At 45.7% G+C, this 22,055-nt stretch overlaps 54 pseudogenes; all 54 read left to right on the top strand.

Annotated features, from left to right (window-relative positions):
- Positions 1 to 70: 70 nt before the first annotated feature.
- LOC140109148 (5S ribosomal RNA) lies at positions 71 to 189 on the top strand (annotated as a pseudogene).
- Positions 190 to 450: 261 nt separating this feature from the next.
- On the top strand, positions 451 to 569 carry LOC140088834 (5S ribosomal RNA; annotated as a pseudogene).
- A 72-nt stretch (positions 570 to 641) lies between these two features.
- LOC140099422 (5S ribosomal RNA) lies at positions 642 to 760 on the top strand (annotated as a pseudogene).
- Positions 761 to 830: 70 nt separating this feature from the next.
- On the top strand, positions 831 to 949 carry LOC140112978 (5S ribosomal RNA; annotated as a pseudogene).
- Positions 950 to 1,019: 70 nt separating this feature from the next.
- Positions 1,020 to 1,138, top strand: LOC140109137 (5S ribosomal RNA; annotated as a pseudogene).
- A 261-nt stretch (positions 1,139 to 1,399) lies between these two features.
- LOC140113514 (5S ribosomal RNA) lies at positions 1,400 to 1,518 on the top strand (annotated as a pseudogene).
- Positions 1,519 to 1,590: 72 nt separating this feature from the next.
- LOC140103718 (5S ribosomal RNA) lies at positions 1,591 to 1,709 on the top strand (annotated as a pseudogene).
- Positions 1,710 to 1,781: 72 nt separating this feature from the next.
- On the top strand, positions 1,782 to 1,900 carry LOC140098247 (5S ribosomal RNA; annotated as a pseudogene).
- A 70-nt stretch (positions 1,901 to 1,970) lies between these two features.
- Positions 1,971 to 2,089, top strand: LOC140099112 (5S ribosomal RNA; annotated as a pseudogene).
- A 72-nt stretch (positions 2,090 to 2,161) lies between these two features.
- LOC140112827 (5S ribosomal RNA) lies at positions 2,162 to 2,280 on the top strand (annotated as a pseudogene).
- Positions 2,281 to 2,352: 72 nt separating this feature from the next.
- LOC140086352 (5S ribosomal RNA) lies at positions 2,353 to 2,471 on the top strand (annotated as a pseudogene).
- Positions 2,472 to 2,543: 72 nt separating this feature from the next.
- LOC140108513 (5S ribosomal RNA) lies at positions 2,544 to 2,662 on the top strand (annotated as a pseudogene).
- A 70-nt stretch (positions 2,663 to 2,732) lies between these two features.
- Positions 2,733 to 2,851, top strand: LOC140095612 (5S ribosomal RNA; annotated as a pseudogene).
- A 72-nt stretch (positions 2,852 to 2,923) lies between these two features.
- On the top strand, positions 2,924 to 3,042 carry LOC140097482 (5S ribosomal RNA; annotated as a pseudogene).
- Positions 3,043 to 3,112: 70 nt separating this feature from the next.
- Positions 3,113 to 3,231, top strand: LOC140113355 (5S ribosomal RNA; annotated as a pseudogene).
- A 72-nt stretch (positions 3,232 to 3,303) lies between these two features.
- Positions 3,304 to 3,422, top strand: LOC140086230 (5S ribosomal RNA; annotated as a pseudogene).
- A 72-nt stretch (positions 3,423 to 3,494) lies between these two features.
- On the top strand, positions 3,495 to 3,613 carry LOC140088823 (5S ribosomal RNA; annotated as a pseudogene).
- A 70-nt stretch (positions 3,614 to 3,683) lies between these two features.
- Positions 3,684 to 3,802, top strand: LOC140086109 (5S ribosomal RNA; annotated as a pseudogene).
- Positions 3,803 to 3,874: 72 nt separating this feature from the next.
- Positions 3,875 to 3,993, top strand: LOC140103041 (5S ribosomal RNA; annotated as a pseudogene).
- A 72-nt stretch (positions 3,994 to 4,065) lies between these two features.
- Positions 4,066 to 4,184, top strand: LOC140105750 (5S ribosomal RNA; annotated as a pseudogene).
- A 70-nt stretch (positions 4,185 to 4,254) lies between these two features.
- Positions 4,255 to 4,373, top strand: LOC140113008 (5S ribosomal RNA; annotated as a pseudogene).
- Positions 4,374 to 4,443: 70 nt separating this feature from the next.
- LOC140097560 (5S ribosomal RNA) lies at positions 4,444 to 4,562 on the top strand (annotated as a pseudogene).
- Positions 4,563 to 4,634: 72 nt separating this feature from the next.
- On the top strand, positions 4,635 to 4,753 carry LOC140099411 (5S ribosomal RNA; annotated as a pseudogene).
- Positions 4,754 to 4,823: 70 nt separating this feature from the next.
- Positions 4,824 to 4,942, top strand: LOC140095601 (5S ribosomal RNA; annotated as a pseudogene).
- Positions 4,943 to 5,012: 70 nt separating this feature from the next.
- Positions 5,013 to 5,131, top strand: LOC140109126 (5S ribosomal RNA; annotated as a pseudogene).
- A 261-nt stretch (positions 5,132 to 5,392) lies between these two features.
- On the top strand, positions 5,393 to 5,511 carry LOC140097139 (5S ribosomal RNA; annotated as a pseudogene).
- A 72-nt stretch (positions 5,512 to 5,583) lies between these two features.
- LOC140088812 (5S ribosomal RNA) lies at positions 5,584 to 5,702 on the top strand (annotated as a pseudogene).
- A 72-nt stretch (positions 5,703 to 5,774) lies between these two features.
- Positions 5,775 to 5,893, top strand: LOC140088800 (5S ribosomal RNA; annotated as a pseudogene).
- Positions 5,894 to 5,963: 70 nt separating this feature from the next.
- LOC140085976 (5S ribosomal RNA) lies at positions 5,964 to 6,082 on the top strand (annotated as a pseudogene).
- A 72-nt stretch (positions 6,083 to 6,154) lies between these two features.
- On the top strand, positions 6,155 to 6,273 carry LOC140112825 (5S ribosomal RNA; annotated as a pseudogene).
- Positions 6,274 to 6,535: 262 nt separating this feature from the next.
- Positions 6,536 to 6,654, top strand: LOC140111983 (5S ribosomal RNA; annotated as a pseudogene).
- A 70-nt stretch (positions 6,655 to 6,724) lies between these two features.
- Positions 6,725 to 6,843, top strand: LOC140106640 (5S ribosomal RNA; annotated as a pseudogene).
- A 70-nt stretch (positions 6,844 to 6,913) lies between these two features.
- LOC140111972 (5S ribosomal RNA) lies at positions 6,914 to 7,032 on the top strand (annotated as a pseudogene).
- Positions 7,033 to 7,102: 70 nt separating this feature from the next.
- On the top strand, positions 7,103 to 7,221 carry LOC140106635 (5S ribosomal RNA; annotated as a pseudogene).
- Positions 7,222 to 7,291: 70 nt separating this feature from the next.
- Positions 7,292 to 7,410, top strand: LOC140110602 (5S ribosomal RNA; annotated as a pseudogene).
- Positions 7,411 to 7,480: 70 nt separating this feature from the next.
- Positions 7,481 to 7,599, top strand: LOC140088789 (5S ribosomal RNA; annotated as a pseudogene).
- A 70-nt stretch (positions 7,600 to 7,669) lies between these two features.
- Positions 7,670 to 7,788, top strand: LOC140113093 (5S ribosomal RNA; annotated as a pseudogene).
- Positions 7,789 to 7,860: 72 nt separating this feature from the next.
- On the top strand, positions 7,861 to 7,979 carry LOC140106631 (5S ribosomal RNA; annotated as a pseudogene).
- A 70-nt stretch (positions 7,980 to 8,049) lies between these two features.
- LOC140108581 (5S ribosomal RNA) lies at positions 8,050 to 8,168 on the top strand (annotated as a pseudogene).
- A 70-nt stretch (positions 8,169 to 8,238) lies between these two features.
- LOC140095590 (5S ribosomal RNA) lies at positions 8,239 to 8,357 on the top strand (annotated as a pseudogene).
- Positions 8,358 to 8,427: 70 nt separating this feature from the next.
- On the top strand, positions 8,428 to 8,546 carry LOC140109115 (5S ribosomal RNA; annotated as a pseudogene).
- A 72-nt stretch (positions 8,547 to 8,618) lies between these two features.
- LOC140108395 (5S ribosomal RNA) lies at positions 8,619 to 8,737 on the top strand (annotated as a pseudogene).
- Positions 8,738 to 8,809: 72 nt separating this feature from the next.
- On the top strand, positions 8,810 to 8,928 carry LOC140088778 (5S ribosomal RNA; annotated as a pseudogene).
- A 70-nt stretch (positions 8,929 to 8,998) lies between these two features.
- On the top strand, positions 8,999 to 9,117 carry LOC140113523 (5S ribosomal RNA; annotated as a pseudogene).
- A 72-nt stretch (positions 9,118 to 9,189) lies between these two features.
- On the top strand, positions 9,190 to 9,308 carry LOC140103030 (5S ribosomal RNA; annotated as a pseudogene).
- A 259-nt stretch (positions 9,309 to 9,567) lies between these two features.
- Positions 9,568 to 9,686, top strand: LOC140085854 (5S ribosomal RNA; annotated as a pseudogene).
- Positions 9,687 to 9,758: 72 nt separating this feature from the next.
- Positions 9,759 to 9,877, top strand: LOC140112824 (5S ribosomal RNA; annotated as a pseudogene).
- A 72-nt stretch (positions 9,878 to 9,949) lies between these two features.
- Positions 9,950 to 10,068, top strand: LOC140105744 (5S ribosomal RNA; annotated as a pseudogene).
- Positions 10,069 to 10,327: 259 nt separating this feature from the next.
- On the top strand, positions 10,328 to 10,446 carry LOC140106624 (5S ribosomal RNA; annotated as a pseudogene).
- Positions 10,447 to 14,125: 3,679 nt separating this feature from the next.
- Positions 14,126 to 14,243, top strand: LOC140113187 (5S ribosomal RNA; annotated as a pseudogene).
- Positions 14,244 to 15,076: 833 nt separating this feature from the next.
- LOC140113186 (5S ribosomal RNA) lies at positions 15,077 to 15,194 on the top strand (annotated as a pseudogene).
- A 262-nt stretch (positions 15,195 to 15,456) lies between these two features.
- Positions 15,457 to 15,574, top strand: LOC140113185 (5S ribosomal RNA; annotated as a pseudogene).
- A 2,162-nt stretch (positions 15,575 to 17,736) lies between these two features.
- On the top strand, positions 17,737 to 17,854 carry LOC140113184 (5S ribosomal RNA; annotated as a pseudogene).
- Positions 17,855 to 21,340: 3,486 nt separating this feature from the next.
- Positions 21,341 to 21,458, top strand: LOC140113182 (5S ribosomal RNA; annotated as a pseudogene).
- The last annotated feature ends 597 nt before the right edge of the window (positions 21,459 to 22,055 follow it).

Raw genomic sequence — 22,055 nt, 5'->3', positions numbered from 1 at the left:
TTTTTGAACCTGAAAATTGTGTTAGTTTCTCTATGAGATAGTAAAAGAAGGTTCAAATTAAACAGCTGCTGTCAACGGCCATTCTAAGCTCAATGTGCCTGCTCTCATCAGATCGCAGCAGCAATGCAGCTTAAGGCTTGGCAAGTACCAGCATGGGAGTCTGGCTGGGAATCCCAAGTTCCGTTGACCTTATTGAACCTGAAAATTTTATTAGTTTCTCTGTCAAAGATGGTAAAAGAAGGTTCAAATTGAACAGCTGCTGTCAACGGCCATTCTAAGGTGAATGTGCCTGCTCTCGTCAGATCGCAGCAGCAATGCAGCTTAAGGCTTGGCAAGTACCAGCAAGCGAGACTGCCTGGGAATCCCAAGTTCCGTTGACCTTTTTGAACCTGAAAATTGTGTTAGTTTCTCTATGAGATAGTAAAAGAAGGTTCAAATTGAACAGCTGCTGTCAACGGCCATTCTAAGCTGAATGTGCCTGCTCTCGTCAGATCGCAGCAGCAATGCAGCTTAAGGCTTGGCAAGTACCAGCATGGGAGACTGGCTGGGAATCCCAAGTTCCGTTGACCTTTTTGAACCTGAAAATTGTGTTAGTTTCTCTGTCAAAGATGGTAAAAGAAGGTTCAAATTGAACAGCTGCTGTCAACGGCCATTCTAAGCTGAATGTGCCTGCTCTCGTCAGATCGCAGCAGAAATGCAGCTTAAGGCTTGGCAAGTACCAGCATGGGAGACTGGCTGGGAATCCCAAGTTCCGTTGACCTTTTTGAACCTGAAAATTGTGTTAGTTTCTCTATGAGACAGTAAAAGAAGGTTCAAATTGAACAGCTGCTGTCAACGGCCATTCTAAGCTGAATGTGCCTGCTCTCGTCAGATCGCAGCAGCAATGCAGCTTAAGGCTTGGCAAGTAGCAGATTGGCAGACTGGCTGGGAATCCCAAGTTCCGTTGACCTTTTTGAACCTGAAAATTGTGTTAGTTTCTCTATGAGATAGTAAAAGAAGGTTCAAATTAAACAGCTGCTGTCAACGGCCATTCTAAGCTCAATGTGCCTGCTCTCATCAGATCGCAGCAGCAATGCAGCTTAAGGCTTGGCAAGTACCAGCATGGGAGTCTGGCTGGGAATCCCAAGTTCCGTTGACCTTATTGAACCTGAAAATTTTATTAGTTTCTCTGTCAAAGATGGTAAAAGAAGGTTCAAATTGAACAGCTGCTGTCAACGGCCATTCTAAGGTGAATGTGCCTGCTCTCGTCAGATCGCAGCAGCAATGCAGCTTAAGGCTTGGCAAGTACCAGCAAGCGAGACTGCCTGGGAATCCCAAGTTCCGTTGACCTTTTTGAACCTGAAAATTGTGTTAGTTTCTCTATGAGATAGTAAAAGAAGGTTCAAATTGAACAGCTGCTGTCAACGGCCATTCTAAGCTGAATGTGCCTGCTCTCGTCAGATCGCAGCAGCAATGCAGCTTAAGGCTTGGCAAGTACCAGCATGGGAGACTAGCTGGGAATCCCAAGTTCCGTTGACCTTTTTGAACCTGAAAATTGTGTTAGTTTCTCTGTCAAAGATGGTAAAAGAAGGTTCAAATTGAACAGCTGCTGTCAACGGCCATTCTAAGCTGAATGTGCCTGCTCTCGTCAGATCGCAGCAGCAATGCAGCTTAAGGCTTGGCAAGTACCAGCATGGGAGACTGGCTGGGAATCCCAAGGTCCGTTGACCTTTTTGAACCTGAAAATTGTGTTAGTTTCCCTGTCAAAGATGGTAAAAGAAGGTTCAAATTGAACAGCTGCTGTCAACGGCTATTCTAAGCTGAATGTGCCTGCTCTCGTCAGATCGCAGCAGCAATGCAGCTTAAGGCTTGGCAAGTACCAGCATGGGAGACTGGCTGGGAATCCCAAGTTCCGTTGACCTTTTTGAACCTGAAAATTGTGTTAGTTTCTCTATGAGATAGTAAAAGAAGGTTCAAATTGAACAGCTGCTGTCAACGGCCATTCTAAGCTGAATGTACCTGCTCTCGTCAGATCGCAGCAGCAATGCAGCTTAAGGCTTGGCAAGTACCAGCATGGGAGACTGGCTGGGAATCCCAAGTTCCATTGACCTTTTTGAACCTGAAAATTGTGTTAGTTTCTCTGTCAAAGATGGTAAAAGAAGGTTCAAATTGAACAGCTGCTGTCAACAGCCATTCTAAGCTGAATGTGCCTGCTCTCGTGAGATCGCAGCAGCAATGCAGCTTAAGGCTTGGCAAGTACCAGCATGGGAGACTGGCTGGGAATCCCAAGTTCCGTTGACCTTTTTGAACCTTAAATTTGTATTAGTTTCTCTGTCAAAGATGGTAAAAGAAGGTTCAAATTGAACAGCTGCTGTCAACGGCCATTCTAAGCTGAATGTACCTGCTCTCGTCAGATCGCAGCAGCAATGCAGCTTAAGGCTTGGCAAGTACCAGCATGGGAGACTGGCTGGGAATCCCAAGTTCCGTTGACCTTTTTGAACCTGAAAATTGTGTTAGTTTCTCTGTCAAAGATGGTAAAAGAAGGTTCAAATTGAACAGCTGCTGTCAACGGCCATTCTAAGGTGAATGTGCCTGCTCTCGTCAGATCGCAGCAGCAATGCAGCTTAAGGCTTGGCAAGTACCATTATGGGAGACTGGCTGGGAATCCCAAGTTCCGTTGACCTTTTTGAACCTGAAAATTGTGTTAGTTTCTCTATGAGACAGTAAAAGAAGGTTCAAATTGAACAGCTGCTGTCAACGGCCATTCTAAGCTGAATGTGCCTGCTCTCGTCAGATCGCAGCAGCAATGCAGCTTAAGGCTTGGCAAGTACCAGATTGGGAGACTGGCTGGGAATCCCAAGTTCCGTTGACCTTATTGAACCTGAAAATTTTATTAGTTTCTCTGTCAAAGATGGTAAAAGAAGGTTCAAATTGAACAGCTGCTGTCAACGGCCATTCTAAGGTGAATGTGCCTGCTCTCGTCAGATCGCAGCAGCAATGCAGCTTAAGGCTTGGCAAGTACCAGCATGGGAGACTGCCTGGGAATCCCAAGTTCCGTTGACCTTTTTGAACCTTAAAATTGTGTTAGTTTCTCTATGAGATAGTAAAAGAAGGTTCAAATTGAACAGCTGCTGTCAACGGCCATTCTAAGCTGAATGTGCCTGCTCTCGTCAGATCGCAGCAGCAATGCAGCTTAAGGCTTGGCAAGTACCAGCATGGGAGACTGGCTGGGAATACCAAGTTCCGTTGACCTTTTTGAACCTGAAAATTGTGTTAGTTTCTCTGTCAAAGATGGTAAAAGAAGGTTCAAATTGAACAGCTGCTGTCAACGGCCATTCTAAGCTGAATGTACCTGCTCTCGTCAGATCGCAGCAGCAATGCAGCTTAAGGCTTGGCAAGTACCAGCATGGGAGACTGGCTGGGAATCCCAAGTTCCGTTGACCTTTTTGAACCTGAAAATTGTGTTAGTTTCCCTGTCAAAGATGGTAAAAGAAGGTTCAAATTGAACAGCTGCTGTCAACGGCCATTCTAAGCTGAATGTGCCTGCTCTCGTCAGATCGCAGCAGCAATGCAGCTTAAGGCTTGGCAAGTACCAGCATGGGAGACTGGCTGGGAATCCCAAGTTCCGTTGACCTTTTTGAACCTGAAAATTGTGTTAGTTTCTCTATGAGATAGTAAAAGAAGGTTCAAATTGAACAGCTGCTGTCAACGGCCATTCTAAGCTGAATGTACCTGCTCTCGTCAGATCGCAGCAGCAATGCAGCTTAAGGCTTGGCAAGTACCAGCATGGGAGACTGGCTGGGAATCCCAAGTTCCGTTGACCTTTTTGAACCTGAAAATTGTGTTAGTTTCTCTGTCAAAGATGGTAAAAGAAGGTTCAAATTGAACAGCTGCTGTCAACGGCCATTCTAAGCTGAATGTGCCTGCTCTCGTGAGATCGCAGCAGCAATGCAGCTTAAGGCTTGGCAAGTACCAGCATGGGAGACTGGCTGGGAATCCCAAGTTCCGTTGACCTTTTTGAACCTTAAAATTGTATTAGTTTCTCTGTCAAAGATGGTAAAAGAAGGTTCAAATTGAACAGCTGCTGTCAACGGCCATTCTAAGCTGAATGTGCCAGCTCTCGTCAGATCGCAGCAGCAATGCAGCTTAAGGCTTGGCAAGTACCAGCATGGGAGACTGGCTGGGAATCCCAAGTTCCGTTGACCTTTTTGAACCTGAAAATTGTGTTAGTTTCTCTATGAGATAGTAAAAGAAGGTTCAAATTGAACAGCTGCTGTCAACGGCCATTCTAAGCTGAATGTGCCTGGTCTCGTCAGATCGCAGCAGCAATGCAGCTTAAGGCTTGGCAAGTACCAGATTGGGAGACTGGCTGGGAATCCCAAGATCCGTTGACCTTTTTGAACCTGAAAATTGTGTTTGTTTCTCTATGAGATAGTAAAAGAAGGTTCAAATTGAACAGCTGCTGTCAATGGCCATTCTAAGCTGAATGTGCCTGCTCTCGTCAGATCGCAGCAGCAATGCAGCTTAAGGCTTGGCAAGTACCAGCATGGGAGACTGGCTGGGAATCCCAAGTTCCGTTGACCTTTTTGAACCTGAAAATTGTGTTAGTTTCTCTGTCAAAGATGGTAAAAGAAGGTTCAAATTGAACAGCTGCTGTCAACGGCCATTCTAAGCTGAATGTGCCTGCTCTCGTCAGATCGCAGCAGAAATGCAGCTTAAGGCTTGGCAAGTACCAGCATGGGAGACTGGCTGGGAATCCCAAGTTCCGTTGACCTTTTTGAACCTGAAAATTGTGTTAGTTTCTCTATGAGACAGTAAAAGAAGGTTCAAATTGAACAGCTGCTGTCAACGGCCATTCTAAGCTGAATGTGCCTGCTCTCGTCAGATCGCAGCAGCAATGCAGCTTAAGGCTTGGCAAGTACCAGATTGGGAGACTGGCTGGGAATCCCAAGTTCCGTTGACCTTTTTGAACCTGAAAATTGTGTTAGTTTCTCTATGAGATAGTAAAAGAAGGTTCAAATTAAACAGCTGCTGTCAACGGCCATTCTAAGCTCAATGTGCCTGCTCTCATCAGATCGCAGCAGCAATGCAGCTTAAGGCTTGGCAAGTACCAGCATGGGAGTCTGGCTGGGAATCCCAAGTTCCGTTGACCTTATTGAACCTGAAAATTTTATTAGTTTCTCTGTCAAAGATGGTAAAAGAAGGTTCAAATTGAACAGCTGCTGTCAACGGCCATTCTAAGGTGAATGTGCCTGCTCTCGTCAGATCGCAGCAGCAATGCAGCTTAAGGCTTGGCAAGTACCAGCAAGCGAGACTGCCTGGAAATCCCAAGTTCCGTTGACCTTTTTGAACCTGAAAATTGTGTTAGTTTCTCTATGAGATAGTAAAAGAAGGTTCAAATTGAACAGCTGCTGTCAACGGCCATTCTAAGCTGAATGTCCCTGCTCTCGTCAGATCGCAGCAGCAATGCAGCTTAAGGCTTGGCAAGTACCAGCATGGGAGACTGGCTGGGAATCCCAAGTTCCGTTGACCTTTTTGAACCTGAAAATTGTGTTAGTTTCTCTGTCAAAGATGGTAAAAGAAGGTTCAAATTGAACAGCTGCTGTCAACGGCCATTCTAAGCTGAATGTGCCTGCTCTCGTCAGATCGCAGCAGCAATGCAGCTTAAGGCTTGGCAAGTACCAGCATGGGAGACTGGCTGGGAATCCCAAGTTCCGTTGACCTTTTTGAACCTGAAAATTGTGTTAGTTTCCCTGTCAAAGATGGTAAAAGAAGGTTCAAATTGAACAGCTGCTGTCAACGGCCATTCTAAGCTGAATGTGCCTGCTCTCGTCAGATCGCAGCAGCAATGCAGCTTAAGGCTTGGCAAGTACCAGCATGGGAGACTGGCTGGGAATCCCAAGTTCCGTTGACCTTTTTGAACCTGAAAATTGTGTTAGTTTCTCTATGAGATAGTAAAAGAAGGTTCAAATTGAACAGCTGCTGTCAACGGCCATTCTAAGCTGAATGTACCTGCTCTCGTCAGATCGCAGCAGCAATGCAGCTTAAGGCTTGGCAAGTACCAGCATGGGAGACTGGCTGGGAATCCCAAGTTCCGTTGACCTTTTTGAACCTGAAAATTGTGTTAGTTTCTCTGTCAAAGATGGTAAAAGAAGGTTCAAATTGAACAGCTGCTGTCAACAGCCATTCTAAGCTGAATGTGCCTGCTCTCGTGAGATCGCAGCAGCAATGCAGCTTAAGGCTTGGCAAGTACCAGCATGGGAGACTGGCTGGGAATCCCAAGTTCCGTTGACCTTTTTGAACCTTAAATTTTTTATTAGTTTCTCTGTCAAAGATGGTAAAAGAAGGTTCAAATTGAACAGCTGCTGTCAACGGCCATTCTAAGCTGAATGTGCAAGCTCTCGTCAGATCGCAGCAGCAATGCAGCTTAAGGCTTTGCAAGTACCAGCATGGGAGACTGGCTGGGAATCCCAAGTTCCGTTGACCTTTTTGAACCTGAAAATTGTGTTAGTTTCTCTATGAGATAGTAAAAGAAGGTTCAAATTGAACAGCTGCTGTCAACGGCCATTCTAAGCTGAATGTGCCTGCTCTCGTCAGATCGCAGCAGCAATGCAGCTTAAGGTTTGGCAAGTACCAGATTGGGAGACTGGCTGGGAATCCCAAGATCCGTTGACCTTTTTGAACCTGAAAATTGTGTTAGTTTCTCTATGAGATAGTAAAAGAAGGTTCAAATTGAACAGCTGCTGTCAACGGCCATTCTAAGGTGAATGTGCCTGCTCTCGTCAGATCGCAGCAGCAATGCAGCTTAAGGCTTGGCAAGTACCAGCATGGGAGACTGGCTGGGAATCCCAAGTTCCGTTGACCTTTTTGAACCTGAAAATTGTGTTAGTTTCTCTATGAGATAGTAAAAGAAGGTTCAAATTGAACAGCTGCTGTCAACGGCCATTCTAAGCTGAATGTGCCTGCTCTCGTCAGATCGCAGCAGCAATGCAGCTTAAGGTTTGGCAAGTACCAGATTGGGAGACTGGCTGGGAATCCCAAGATCCGTTGACCTTTTTGAACCTGAAAATTGTGTTAGTTTCTCTATGAGATAGTAAAAGAAGGTTCAAATTGAACAGCTGCTGTCAACGGCCATTCTAAGGTGAATGTGCCTGCTCTCGTCAGATCGCAGCAGCAATGCAGCTTAAGGCTTGGCAAGTACCAGCATGGGAGACTGGCTGGGAATCCCAAGTTCCGTTGACCTTTTTGAACCTGAAAATTGTGTTAGTTTCTCTATGAGATAGTAAAAGAAGGTTCAAATTGAACAGCTGCTGTCAACGGCCATTCTAAGCTGAATGTGCCTGCTCTCGTCAGATCGCAGCAGCAATGCAGCTTAAGGCTTGGCAAGTACCAGCATGGGATACTGGCTGGGAATCGCAAGTTCCGTTGACCTTTTTGAACCTGAAAATTGTGTTAGTTTCTCTATGAGATAGTAAAAGAAGGTTCAAATTGAACAGCTGCTGTCAACGGCCATTCTAAGCTGAATGTGCCTGCTCTCGTCAGATCGCAGCAGCAATGCAGCTTAAGGCTTGGCAAGTACCAGCATGGGAGACTGGCTGGGAATCCCAAGTTCCGTTGACCTTTTTGAACCTGAAAATTGTGTTAGTTTCTCTATGAGATAATAAAAGAAGGTTCAAATTGAACAGCTGCTGTCAACGGCCATTCTAAGCTCAATGTGCCTGCTCTCATCAGATCGCAACAGCAATGCAGCTTAAGGCTTGGCAAGTACCAGCATGGGAGTCTGGCTGGGAATCCCAAGTTCCGTTGACCTTTTTGAACCTGAAAATTGTATTAGTTTCTCTGTCAAAGATGGTAAAAGAAGGTTCAAATTGAACAGCTGCTGTCAACGGCCATTCTAAGGTGAATGTGCCTGCTCTCGTCAGATCGCAGCAGCAATGCAGCTTAAGGCTTGGCAAGTACCAGCATGGGAGACTGGCTGGGAATCCCAAGTTCCGTTGACCTTTTTGAACCTGAAAATTGTGTTAGTTTCTCTATGAGATAGTAAAAGAAGGTTCAAATTGAACAGCTGCTGTCAACGGCCATTCTAAGCTGAATGTGCCTGCTCTCGTCAGATCGCAGCAGCAATGCAGCTTAAGGCTTGGCAAGTACCAGCATGAGAGACTGGCTGGGAATCCCAAGTTCCGTTGACCTTTTTGAACCTGAAAATTGTGTTAGTTTCTCTATGAGACAGTAAAAGAAGGTTCAAATTGAACAGCTGCTGTCAACGGCCATTCTAAGCTGAATGTGCCTGCTCTCGTCAGATCGCAGCAGCAATGCAGCTTAAGGCTTGGCAAGTACCAGATTGGGAGACTGGCTGGGAATCCCAAGTTCCGTTGACCTTTTTGAACCTGAAAATTGTGTTAGTTTCTCTATGAGATAGTAAAAGAAGGTTCAAATTAAACAGCTGCTGTCAACGGCCATTCTAAGCTCAATGTGCCTGCTCTCATCAGATCGCAGCAGCAATGCAGCTTAAGGCTTGGCAAGTACCAGCATGGGAGTCTGGCTGGGAATCCCAAGTTCCGTTGACCTTATTGAACCTGAAAATTTTATTAGTTTCTCTGTCAAAGATGGTAAAAGAAGGTTCAAATTGAACAGCTGCTGTCAACGGCCATTCTAAGGTGAATGTGCCTGCTCTCGTCAGATCGCAGCAGCAATGCAGCTTAAGGCTTGGCAAGTACCAGCATGGGAGACTGGCTGGGAATCCCAAGTTCTGTTGACCTTTTTGAACCTGAAAATTGTGTTAGTTTCCCTGTCAAAGTTGGTAAAAGAAGGTTCAAATTGAACAGCTGCTGTCAACGGCCATTCTAAGCTGAATGTGCCTGCTCTCGTCAGATCGCAGCAGCAATGCAGCTTAAGGCTTGGCAAGTACCAGCATGGGAGACTGGCTGGGAATCCCAAGTTCCGTTGACCTTTTTGAACCTGAAAATTGTGTTAGTTTCTCTATGAGATAGTAAAAGAAGGTTCAAATTGAACAGCTGCTGTCAACGGCCATTCTAAGCTGAATGTACCTGCTCTCTTCAGATCGCAGCAGCAATGCAGCTTAAGGCTTGGCAAGTACCAGCATGGGAGACTGGCTGGGAATCCCAAGTTCCGTTGACCTTTTTGAACCTGAAAATTGTGTTAGTTTCTCTGTCAAAGACGGTAAAAGAAGGTTCAAATTGAACAGCTGCTGTCAACGGCCATTCTAAGCTGAATGTGCCTGCTCTCGTGAGATCGCAGCAGCAATGCAGCTTAAGGCTTGGCAAGTACCAGCATGGGAGACTGGCTGGGAATCCCAAGTTCCGTTGACCTTTTTGAACCTGAAAATTGTGTTAGTTTCTCTATGAGATAGTAAAAGAAGGTTCAAATTGAACAGCTGCTGTCAACAGCCATTCTAAGCTGAATGTGCCTGCTCTCGTCAGATCGCAGCAGCAATGCAGCTTAAGGTTTGGCAAGTACCAGATTGGGAGACTGGCTGGGAATCCCAAGATCCGTTGACCTTTTTGAACCTGAAAATTGTGTTAGTTTCTCTATGAGATAGTAAAAGAAGGTTCAAATTGAACAGCTGCTGTCAACGGCCATTCTAAGCTGAATGTACCTGCTCTCGTCAGATCGCAGCAGCAATGCAGCTTAAGGCTTGGCAAGTACCAGCATGGGAGACTGGCTGGGAATCCCAAGTTCCGTTGACCTTTTTGAACCTGAAAATTGTGTTAGTTTCTCTGTCAAAGATGGTAAAAGAAGGTTCAAATTGAACAGCTGCTGTCAACAGCCATTCTAAGCTGAATGTGCCTGCTCTCGTGAGATCGCAGCAGCAATGCAGCTTAAGGCTTGGCAAGTACCAGCATGGGAGACTGGCTGGGAATCCCAAGTTCCGTTGACCTTTTTGAACCTTAAATTTGTATTAGTTTCTCTGTCAAAGATGGTAAAAGAAGGTTCAAATTGAACAGCTGCTGTCAACGGCCATTCTAAGCTGAATGTGCCAGCTCTCGTCAGATCGCAGCAGCAATGCAGCTTAAGGCTTGGCAAGTACCAGCATGGGAGACTGGCTGGGAATCCCAAGTTCCGTTGACCTTTTTGAACCTGAAAATTGTGTTAGTTTCTCTATGAGATAGTAAAAGAAGGTTCAAATTGAACAGCTGCTGTCAACGGCCATTCTAAGCTGAATGTGCCTGCTCTCGTCAGATCGCAGCAGCAATGCAGCTTAAGGTTTGGCAAGTACCAGATTGGGAGACTGGCTGGGAATCCCAAGATCCGTTGACCTTTTTGAACCTGAAAATTGTGTTAGTTTCTCTATGAGATAGTAAAAGAAGGTTCAAATTGAACAGCTGCTGTCAACGGCCATTCTAAGGTGAATGTGCCTGCTCTCGTCAGATCGCAGCAGCAATGCAGCTTAAGGCTTGGCAAGTACCAGCATGGGAGACTGGCTGGGAATCCCAAGTTCCGTTGACCTTTTTGAACCTGAAAATTGTGTTAGTTTCTCTATGAGATAGTAAAAGAAGGTTCAAATTGAACAGCTGCTGTCAACGGCCATTCTAAGCTGAATGTGCCTGCTCTCGTCAGATCGCAGCAGCAATGCAGCTTAAGGTTTGGCAAGTACCAGATTGGGAGACTGGCTGGGAATCCCAAGATCCGTTGACCTTTTTGAACCTGAAAATTGTGTTAGTTTCTCTATGAGATAGTAAAAGAAGGTTCAAATTGAACAGCTGCTGTCAACGGCCATTCTAAGGTGAATGTGCCTGCTCTCGTCAGATCGCAGCAGCAATGCAGCTTAAGGCTTGGCAAGTACCAGCATGGGAGACTGGCTGGGAATCCCAAGTTCCGTTGACCTTTTTGAACCTGAAAATTGTGTTAGTTTCTCTATGAGATAGTAAAAGAAGGTTCAAATTGAACAGCTGCTGTCAACGGCCATTCTAAGCTGAATGTGCCTGCTCTCGTCAGATCGCAGCAGCAATGCAGCTTAAGGCTTGGCAAGTACCAGCATGGGATACTGGCTGGGAATCGCAAGTTCCGTTGACCTTTTTGAACCTGAAAATTGTGTTAGTTTCTCTATGAGATAGTTAAAGAAGGTTCAAATTGAACAGCTGCTGTCAACGGCCATTCTAAGCTGAATGTGCCTGCTCTCGTCAGATCGCAGCAGCAATGCAGCTTAAGGCTTGGCAAGTACCAGATTGGGAGACTGGCTGGGAATCCCAAGTTCCGTTGACCTTTTTGAACCTGAAAATTGTGTTAGTTTCTCTATGAGATAGTAAAAGAAGGTTCAAATTAAACAGCTGCTGTCAACGGCCATTCTAAGCTCAATGTGCCTGCTCTCATCAGATCGCAGCAGCAATGCAGCTTAAGGCTTGGCAAGTACCAGCATGGGAGTCTGGCTGGGAATCCCAAGTTCCGTTGACCTTATTGAACCTGAAAATTTTATTAGTTTCTCTGTCAAAGATGGTAAAAGAAGGTTCAAATTGAACAGCTGCTGTCAACGGCCATTCTAAGGTGAATGTGCCTGCTCTCGTCAGATCGCAGCAGCAATGCAGCTTAAGGCTTGGCAAGTACCAGCATGGGAGACTGGCTGGGAATCCCAAGTTCTGTTGACCTTTTTGAACCTGAAAATTGTGTTAGTTTCCCTGTCAAAGTTGGTAAAAGAAGGTTCAAATTGAACAGCTGCTGTCAACGGCCATTCTAAGCTGAATGTGCCTGCTCTCGTCAGATCGCAGCAGCAATGCAGCTTAAGGCTTGGCAAGTACCAGCATGGGAGACTGGCTGGGAATCCCAAGTTCCGTTGACCTTTTTGAACCTGAAAATTGTGTTAGTTTCTCTATGAGATAGTAAAAGAAGGTTCAAATTAAACAGCTGCTGTCAACGGCCATTCTAAGCTCAATGTGCCTGCTCTCATCAGATCGCAGCAGCAATGCAGCTTAAGGCTTGGCAAGTACCAGCATGGGAGTCTGGCTGGGAATCCCAAGTTCCGTTGACCTTATTGAACCTGAAAATTTTATTAGTTTCTCTGTCAAAGATGGTAAAAGAAGGTTCAAATTGAACAGCTGCTGTCAACGGCCATTCTAAGGTGAATGTGCCTGCTCTCGTCAGATCGCAGCAGCAATGCAGCTTAAGGCTTGGCAAGTACCAGCAAGCGAGACTGCCTGGGAATCCCAAGTTCCGTTGACCTTTTTGAACCTGAAAATTGTGTTAGTTTCTCTATGAGATAGTAAAAGAAGGTTCAAATTGAACAGCTGCTGTCAACGGCCATTCTAAGCTGAATGTGCCTGCTCTCGTCAGATCGCAGCAGCAATGCAGCTTAAGGCTTGGCAAGTACCAGCATGGGAGACTGGCTGGGAATCCCAAGTTCCGTTGACCTTTTTGAACCTGAAAATTGTGTTAGTTTCTCTGTCAAAGATGGTAAAAGAAGGTTCAAATTGAACAGCTGCTGTCAACGGCCATTCTAAGCTGAATGTGCCTGCTCTCGTCAGATCGCAGCAGAAATGCAGCTTAAGGCTTGGCAAGTACCAGCATGGGAGACTGGCTGGGAATCCCAAGTTCCGTTGACCTTTTTGAACCTGAAAATTGTGTTAGTTTCTCTATGAGACAGTAAAAGAAGGTTCAAATTGAACAGCTGCTGTCAACGGCCATTCTAAGCTGAATGTGCCTGCTCTCGTCAGATCGCAGCAGCAATGCAGCTTAAGGCTTGGCAAGTAGCAGATTGGCAGACTGGCTGGGAATCCCAAGTTCCGTTGACCTTTTTGAACCTGAAAATTGTGTTAGTTTCTCTATGAGATAGTAAAAGAAGGTTCAAATTAAACAGCTGCTGTCAACGGCCATTCTAAGCTCAATGTGCCTGCTCTCATCAGATCGCAGCAGCAATGCAGCTTAAGGCTTGGCAAGTACCAGCATGGGAGTCTGGCTGGGAATCCCAAGTTCCGTTGACCTTATTGAACCTGAAAATTTTATTAGTTTCTCTGTCAAAGATGGTAAAAGAAGGTTCAAATTGAACAGCTGCTGTCAACGGCCATTCTAAGGTGAATGTGCCTGCTCTCGTCAGATCGCAGCAGCAATGCAGCTTAAGGCTTGGCAAGTACCAGCAAGCGAGACTGCCTGGGAATCCCAAGTTCCGTTGACCTTTTTGAACCTGAAAATTGTGTTAGTTTCTCTATGAGATAGTAAAAGAAGGTTCAAATTGAACAGCTGCTGTCAACGGCCATTCTAAGCTGAATGTGCCTGCTCTCGTCAGATCGCAGCAGCAATGCAGCTTAAGGCTTGGCAAGTACCAGCATGGGAGACTAGCTGGGAATCCCAAGTTCCGTTGACCTTTTTGAACCTGAAAATTGTGTTAGTTTCTCTGTCAAAGATGGTAAAAGAAGGTTCAAATTGAACAGCTGCTGTCAACGGCCATTCTAAGCTGAATGTGCCTGCTCTCGTCAGATCGCAGCAGCAATGCAGCTTAAGGCTTGGCAAGTACCAGCATGGGAGACTGGCTGGGAATCCCAAGTTCCGTTGACCTTTTTGAACCTGAAAATTGTGTTAGTTTCCCTGTCAAAGATGGTAAAAGAAGGTTCAAATTGAACAGCTGCTGTCAACGGCTATTCTAAGCTGAATGTGCCTGCTCTCGTCAGATCGCAGCAGCAATGCAGCTTAAGGCTTGGCAAGTACCAGCATGGGAGACTGGCTGGGAATCCCAAGTTCCGTTGACCTTTTTGAACCTGAAAATTGTGTTAGTTTCTCTATGAGATAGTAAAAGAAGGTTCAAATTGAACAGCTGCTGTCAACGGCCATTCTAAGCTGAATGTACCTGCTCTCGTCAGATCGCAGCAGCAATGCAGCTTAAGGCTTGGCAAGTACCAGCATGGGAGACTGGCTGGGAATCCCAAGTTCCATTGACCTTTTTGAACCTGAAAATTGTGTTAGTTTCTCTGTCAAAGATGGTAAAAGAAGGTTCAAATTGAACAGCTGCTGTCAACAGCCATTCTAAGCTGAATGTGCCTGCTCTCGTGAGATCGCAGCAGCAATGCAGCTTAAGGCTTGGCAAGTACCAGCATGGGAGACTGGCTGGGAATCCCAAGTTCCGTTGACCTTTTTGAACCTTAAATTTGTATTAGTTTCTCTGTCAAAGATGGTAAAAGAAGGTTCAAATTGAACAGCTGCTGTCAACGGCCATTCTAAGCTGAATGTACCTGCTCTCGTCAGATCGCAGCAGCAATGCAGCTTAAGGCTTGGCAAGTACCAGCATGGGAGACTGGCTGGGAATCCCAAGTTCCGTTGACCTTTTTGAACCTGAAAATTGTGTTAGTTTCTCTGTCAAAGATGGTAAAAGAAGGTTCAAATTGAACAGCTGCTGTCAACGGCCATTCTAAGGTGAATGTGCCTGCTCTCGTCAGATCGCAGCAGCAATGCAGCTTAAGGCTTGGAAAGTACCATTATGGGAGACTGGCTGGGAATCCCAAGTTCCGTTGACCTTTTTGAACCTGAAAATTGTGTTAGTTTCTCTATGAGACAGTAAAAGAAGGTTCAAATTGAACAGCTGCTGTCAACGGCCATTCTAAGCTGAATGTGCCTGCTCTCGTCAGATCGCAGCAGCAATGCAGCTTAAGGCTTGGCAAGTACCAGATTGGGAGACTGGCTGGGAATCCCAAGTTCCGTTGACCTTATTGAACCTGAAAATTTTATTAGTTTCTCTGTCAAAGATGGTAAAAGAAGGTTCAAATTGAACAGCTGCTGTCAACGGCCATTCTAAGGTGAATGTGCCTGCTCTCGTCAGATCGCAGCAGCAATGCAGCTTAAGGCTTGGCAAGTACCAGCATGGGAGACTGCCTGGGAATCCCAAGTTCCGTTGACCTTTTTGAACCTTAAAATTGTGTTAGTTTCTCTATGAGATAGTAAAAGAAGGTTCAAATTGAACAGCTGCTGTCAACGGCCATTCTAAGCTGAATGTGCCTGCTCTCGTCAGATCGCAGCAGCAATGCAGCTTAAGGCTTGGCAAGTACCAGCATGGGAGACTGGCTGGGAATACCAAGTTCCGTTGACCTTTTTGAACCTGAAAATTGTGTTAGTTTCTCTGTCAAAGATGGTAAAAGAAGGTTCAAATTGAACAGCTGCTGTCAACGGCCATTCTAAGCTGAATGTACCTGCTCTCGTCAGATCGCAGCAGCAATGCAGCTTAAGGCTTGGCAAGTACCAGCATGGGAGACTGGCTGGGAATCCCAAGTTCCGTTGACCTTTTTGAACCTGAAAATTGTGTTAGTTTCCCTGTCAAAGATGGTAAAAGAAGGTTCAAATTGAACAGCTGCTGTCAACGGCCATTCTAAGCTGAATGTGCCTGCTCTCGTCAGATCGCAGCAGCAATGCAGCTTAAGGCTTGGCAAGTACCAGCATGGGAGACTGGCTGGGAATCCCAAGTTCCGTTGACCTTTTTGAACCTGAAAATTGTGTTAGTTTCTCTATGAGATAGTAAAAGAAGGTTCAAATTGAACAGCTGCTGTCAACGGCCATTCTAAGCTGAATGTACCTGCTCTCGTCAGATCGCAGCAGCAATGCAGCTTAAGGCTTGGCAAGTACCAGCATGGGAGACTGGCTGGGAATCCCAAGTTCCGTTGACCTTTTTGAACCTGAAAATTGTGTTAGTTTCTCTGTCAAAGATGGTAAAAGAAGGTTCAAATTGAACAGCTGCTGTCAACGGCCATTCTAAGCTGAATGTGCCTGCTCTCGTGAGATCGCAGCAGCAATGCAGCTTAAGGCTTGGCAAGTACCAGCATGGGAGACTGGCTGGGAATCCCAAGTTCCGTTGACCTTTTTGAACCTTAAAATTGTATTAGTTTCTCTGTCAAAGATGGTAAAAGAAGGTTCAAATTGAACAGCTGCTGTCAACGGCCATTCTAAGCTGAATGTGCCAGCTCTCGTCAGATCGCAGCAGCAATGCAGCTTAAGGCTTGGCAAGTACCAGCATGGGAGACTGGCTGGGAATCCCAAGTTCCGTTGACCTTTTTGAACCTGAAAATTGTGTTAGTTTCTCTATGAGATAGTAAAAGAAGGTTCAAATTGAACAGCTGCTGTCAACGGCCATTCTAAGCTGAATGTGCCTGGTCTCGTCAGATCGCAGCAGCAATGCAGCTTAAGGCTTGGCAAGTACCAGATTGGGAGACTGGCTGGGAATCCCAAGATCCGTTGACCTTTTTGAACCTGAAAATTGTGTTTGTTTCTCTATGAGATAGTAAAAGAAGGTTCAAATTGAACAGCTGCTGTCAATGGCCATTCTAAGCTGAATGTGCCTGCTCTCGTCAGATCGCAGCAGCAATGCAGCTTAAGGCTTGGCAAGTACCAGCATGGGAGACTGGCTGGGAATCCCAAGTTCCGTTGACCTTTTTGAACCTGAAAATTGTGTTAGTTTCTCTGTCAAAGATGGTAAAAGAAGGTTCAAATTGAACAGCTGCTGTCAACGGCCATTCTAAGCTGAATGTGCCTGCTCTCGTCAGATCGCAGCAGAAATGCAGCTTAAGGCTTGGCAAGTACCAGCATGGGAGACTGGCTGGGAATCCCAAGTTCCGTTGACCTTTTTGAACCTGAAAATTGTGTTAGTTTCTCTATGAGACAGTAAAAGAAGGTTCAAATTGAACAGCTGCTGTCAACGGCCATTCTAAGCTGAATGTGCCTGCTCTCGTCAGATCGCAGCAGCAATGCAGCTTAAGGCTTGGCAAGTACCAGATTGGGAGACTGGCTGGGAATCCCAAGTTCCGTTGACCTTTTTGAACCTGAAAATTGTGTTAGTTTCTCTATGAGATAGTAAAAGAAGGTTCAAATTAAACAGCTGCTGTCAACGGCCATTCTAAGCTCAATGTGCCTGCTCTCATCAGATCGCAGCAGCAATGCAGCTTAAGGCTTGGCAAGTACCAGCATGGGAGTCTGGCTGGGAATCCCAAGTTCCGTTGACCTTATTGAACCTGAAAATTTTATTAGTTTCTCTGTCAAAGATGGTAAAAGAAGGTTCAAATTGAACAGCTGCTGTCAACGGCCATTCTAAGGTGAATGTGCCTGCTCTCGTCAGATCGCAGCAGCAATGCAGCTTAAGGCTTGGCAAGTACCAGCAAGCGAGACTGCCTGGAAATCCCAAGTTCCGTTGACCTTTTTGAACCTGAAAATTGTGTTAGTTTCTCTATGAGATAGTAAAAGAAGGTTCAAATTGAACAGCTGCTGTCAACGGCCATTCTAAGCTGAATGTCCCTGCTCTCGTCAGATCGCAGCAGCAATGCAGCTTAAGGCTTGGCAAGTACCAGCATGGGAGACTGGCTGGGAATCCCAAGTTCCGTTGACCTTTTTGAACCTGAAAATTGTGTTAGTTTCTCTGTCAAAGATGGTAAAAGAAGGTTCAAATTGAACAGCTGCTGTCAACGGCCATTCTAAGCTGAATGTGCCTGCTCTCGTCAGATCGCAGCAGCAATGCAGCTTAAGGCTTGGCAAGTACCAGCATGGGAGACTGGCTGGGAATCCCAAGTTCCGTTGACCTTTTTGAACCTGAAAATTGTGTTAGTTTCCCTGTCAAAGATGGTAAAAGAAGGTTCAAATTGAACAGCTGCTGTCAACGGCCATTCTAAGCTGAATGTGCCTGCTCTCGTCAGATCGCAGCAGCAATGCAGCTTAAGGCTTGGCAAGTACCAGCATGGGAGACTGGCTGGGAATCCCAAGTTCCGTTGACCTTTTTGAACCTGAAAATTGTGTTAGTTTCTCTATGAGATAGTAAAAGAAGGTTCAAATTGAACAGCTGCTGTCAACGGCCATTCTAAGCTGAATGTACCTGCTCTCGTCAGATCGCAGCAGCAATGCAGCTTAAGGCTTGGCAAGTACCAGCATGGGAGACTGGCTGGGAATCCCAAGTTCCGTTGACCTTTTTGAACCTGAAAATTGTGTTAGTTTCTCTGTCAAAGATGGTAAAAGAAGGTTCAAATTGAACAGCTGCTGTCAACAGCCATTCTAAGCTGAATGTGCCTGCTCTCGTGAGATCGCAGCAGCAATGCAGCTTAAGGCTTGGCAAGTACCAGCATGGGAGACTGGCTGGGAATCCCAAGTTCCGTTGACCTTTTTGAACCTTAAATTTTTTATTAGTTTCTCTGTCAAAGATGGTAAAAGAAGGTTCAAATTGAACAGCTGCTGTCAACGGCCATTCTAAGCTGAATGTGCAAGCTCTCGTCAGATCGCAGCAGCAATGCAGCTTAAGGCTTTGCAAGTACCAGCATGGGAGACTGGCTGGGAATCCCAAGTTCCGTTGACCTTTTTGAACCTGAAAATTGTGTTAGTTTCTCTATGAGATAGTAAAAGAAGGTTCAAATTGAACAGCTGCTGTCAACGGCCATTCTAAGCTGAATGTGCCTGCTCTCGTCAGATCGCAGCAGCAATGCAGCTTAAGGTTTGGCAAGTACCAGATTGGGAGACTGGCTGGGAATCCCAAGATCCGTTGACCTTTTTGAACCTGAAAATTGTGTTAGTTTCTCTATGAGATAGTAAAAGAAGGTTCAAATTGAACAGCTGCTGTCAACGGCCATTCTAAGGTGAATGTGCCTGCTCTCGTCAGATCGCAGCAGCAATGCAGCTTAAGGCTTGGCAAGTACCAGCATGGGAGACTGGCTGGGAATCCCAAGTTCCGTTGACCTTTTTGAACCTGAAAATTGTGTTAGTTTCTCTATGAGATAGTAAAAGAAGGTTCAAATTGAACAGCTGCTGTCAACGGCCATTCTAAGCTGAATGTGCCTGCTCTCGTCAGATCGCAGCAGCAATGCAGCTTAAGGTTTGGCAAGTACCAGATTGGGAGACTGGCTGGGAATCCCAAGATCCGTTGACCTTTTTGAACCTGAAAATTGTGTTAGTTTCTCTATGAGATAGTAAAAGAAGGTTCAAATTGAACAGCTGCTGTCAACGGCCATTCTAAGGTGAATGTGCCTGCTCTCGTCAGATCGCAGCAGCAATGCAGCTTAAGGCTTGGCAAGTACCAGCATGGGAGACTGGCTGGGAATCCCAAGTTCCGTTGACCTTTTTGAACCTGAAAATTGTGTTAGTTTCTCTATGAGATAGTAAAAGAAGGTTCAAATTGAACAGCTGCTGTCAACGGCCATTCTAAGCTGAATGTGCCTGCTCTCGTCAGATCGCAGCAGCAATGCAGCTTAAGGCTTGGCAAGTACCAGCATGGGATACTGGCTGGGAATCGCAAGTTCCGTTGACCTTTTTGAACCTGAAAATTGTGTTAGTTTCTCTATGAGATAGTAAAAGAAGGTTCAAATTGAACAGCTGCTGTCAACGGCCATTCTAAGCTGAATGTGCCTGCTCTCGTCAGATCGCAGCAGCAATGCAGCTTAAGGCTTGGCAAGTACCAGCATGGGAGACTGGCTGGGAATCCCAAGTTCCGTTGACCTTTTTGAACCTGAAAATTGTGTTAGTTTCTCTATGAGATAATAAAAGAAGGTTCAAATTGAACAGCTGCTGTCAACGGCCATTCTAAGCTCAATGTGCCTGCTCTCATCAGATCGCAACAGCAATGCAGCTTAAGGCTTGGCAAGTACCAGCATGGGAGTCTGGCTGGGAATCCCAAGTTCCGTTGACCTTTTTGAACCTGAAAATTGTATTAGTTTCTCTGTCAAAGATGGTAAAAGAAGGTTCAAATTGAACAGCTGCTGTCAACGGCCATTCTAAGGTGAATGTGCCTGCTCTCGTCAGATCGCAGCAGCAATGCAGCTTAAGGCTTGGCAAGTACCAGCATGGGAGACTGGCTGGGAATCCCAAGTTCCGTTGACCTTTTTGAACCTGAAAATTGTGTTAGTTTCTCTATGAGATAGTAAAAGAAGGTTCAAATTGAACAGCTGCTGTCAACGGCCATTCTAAGCTGAATGTGCCTGCTCTCGTCAGATCGCAGCAGCAATGCAGCTTAAGGCTTGGCAAGTACCAGCATGAGAGACTGGCTGGGAATCCCAAGTTCCGTTGACCTTTTTGAACCTGAAAATTGTGTTAGTTTCTCTATGAGACAGTAAAAGAAGGTTCAAATTGAACAGCTGCTGTCAACGGCCATTCTAAGCTGAATGTGCCTGCTCTCGTCAGATCGCAGCAGCAATGCAGCTTAAGGCTTGGCAAGTACCAGATTGGGAGACTGGCTGGGAATCCCAAGTTCCGTTGACCTTTTTGAACCTGAAAATTGTGTTAGTTTCTCTATGAGATAGTAAAAGAAGGTTCAAATTAAACAGCTGCTGTCAACGGCCATTCTAAGCTCAATGTGCCTGCTCTCATCAGATCGCAGCAGCAATGCAGCTTAAGGCTTGGCAAGTACCAGCATGGGAGTCTGGCTGGGAATCCCAAGTTCCGTTGACCTTATTGAACCTGAAAATTTTATTAGTTTCTCTGTCAAAGATGGTAAAAGAAGGTTCAAATTGAACAGCTGCTGTCAACGGCCATTCTAAGGTGAATGTGCCTGCTCTCGTCAGATCGCAGCAGCAATGCAGCTTAAGGCTTGGCAAGTACCAGCATGGGAGACTGGCTGGGAATCCCAAGTTCTGTTGACCTTTTTGAACCTGAAAATTGTGTTAGTTTCCCTGTCAAAGTTGGTAAAAGAAGGTTCAAATTGAACAGCTGCTGTCAACGGCCATTCTAAGCTGAATGTGCCTGCTCTCGTCAGATCGCAGCAGCAATGCAGCTTAAGGCTTGGCAAGTACCAGCATGGGAGACTGGCTGGGAATCCCAAGTTCCGTTGACCTTTTTGAACCTGAAAATTGTGTTAGTTTCTCTATGAGATAGTAAAAGAAGGTTCAAATTGAACAGCTGCTGTCAACGGCCATTCTAAGCTGAATGTACCTGCTCTCTTCAGATCGCAGCAGCAATGCAGCTTAAGGCTTGGCAAGTACCAGCATGGGAGACTGGCTGGGAATCCCAAGTTCCGTTGACCTTTTTGAACCTGAAAATTGTGTTAGTTTCTCTGTCAAAGACGGTAAAAGAAGGTTCAAATTGAACAGCTGCTGTCAACGGCCATTCTAAGCTGAATGTGCCTGCTCTCGTGAGATCGCAGCAGCAATGCAGCTTAAGGCTTGGCAAGTACCAGCATGGGAGACTGGCTGGGAATCCCAAGTTCCGTTGACCTTTTTGAACCTGAAAATTGTGTTAGTTTCTCTATGAGATAGTAAAAGAAGGTTCAAATTGAACAGCTGCTGTCAACAGCCATTCTAAGCTGAATGTGCCTGCTCTCGTCAGATCGCAGCAGCAATGCAGCTTAAGGTTTGGCAAGTACCAGATTGGGAGACTGGCTGGGAATCCCAAGATCCGTTGACCTTTTTGAACCTGAAAATTGTGTTAGTTTCTCTATGAGATAGTAAAAGAAGGTTCAAATTGAACAGCTGCTGTCAACGGCCATTCTAAGCTGAATGTACCTGCTCTCGTCAGATCGCAGCAGCAATGCAGCTTAAGGCTTGGCAAGTACCAGCATGGGAGACTGGCTGGGAATCCCAAGTTCCGTTGACCTTTTTGAACCTGAAAATTGTGTTAGTTTCTCTGTCAAAGATGGTAAAAGAAGGTTCAAATTGAACAGCTGCTGTCAACAGCCATTCTAAGCTGAATGTGCCTGCTCTCGTGAGATCGCAGCAGCAATGCAGCTTAAGGCTTGGCAAGTACCAGCATGGGAGACTGGCTGGGAATCCCAAGTTCCGTTGACCTTTTTGAACCTTAAATTTGTATTAGTTTCTCTGTCAAAGATGGTAAAAGAAGGTTCAAATTGAACAGCTGCTGTCAACGGCCATTCTAAGCTGAATGTGCCAGCTCTCGTCAGATCGCAGCAGCAATGCAGCTTAAGGCTTGGCAAGTACCAGCATGGGAGACTGGCTGGGAATCCCAAGTTCCGTTGACCTTTTTGAACCTGAAAATTGTGTTAGTTTCTCTATGAGATAGTAAAAGAAGGTTCAAATTGAACAGCTGCTGTCAACGGCCATTCTAAGCTGAATGTGCCTGCTCTCGTCAGATCGCAGCAGCAATGCAGCTTAAGGTTTGGCAAGTACCAGATTGGGAGACTGGCTGGGAATCCCAAGATCCGTTGACCTTTTTGAACCTGAAAATTGTGTTAG

This window comes from Engystomops pustulosus, chromosome 1 (genome assembly GCF_040894005.1).
Source record: "Engystomops pustulosus chromosome 1, aEngPut4.maternal, whole genome shotgun sequence".
NCBI lineage: Eukaryota > Metazoa > Chordata > Amphibia > Anura > Leptodactylidae > Engystomops > Engystomops pustulosus.
This window is presented reverse-complemented; position numbering and strand designations above follow the sequence as displayed.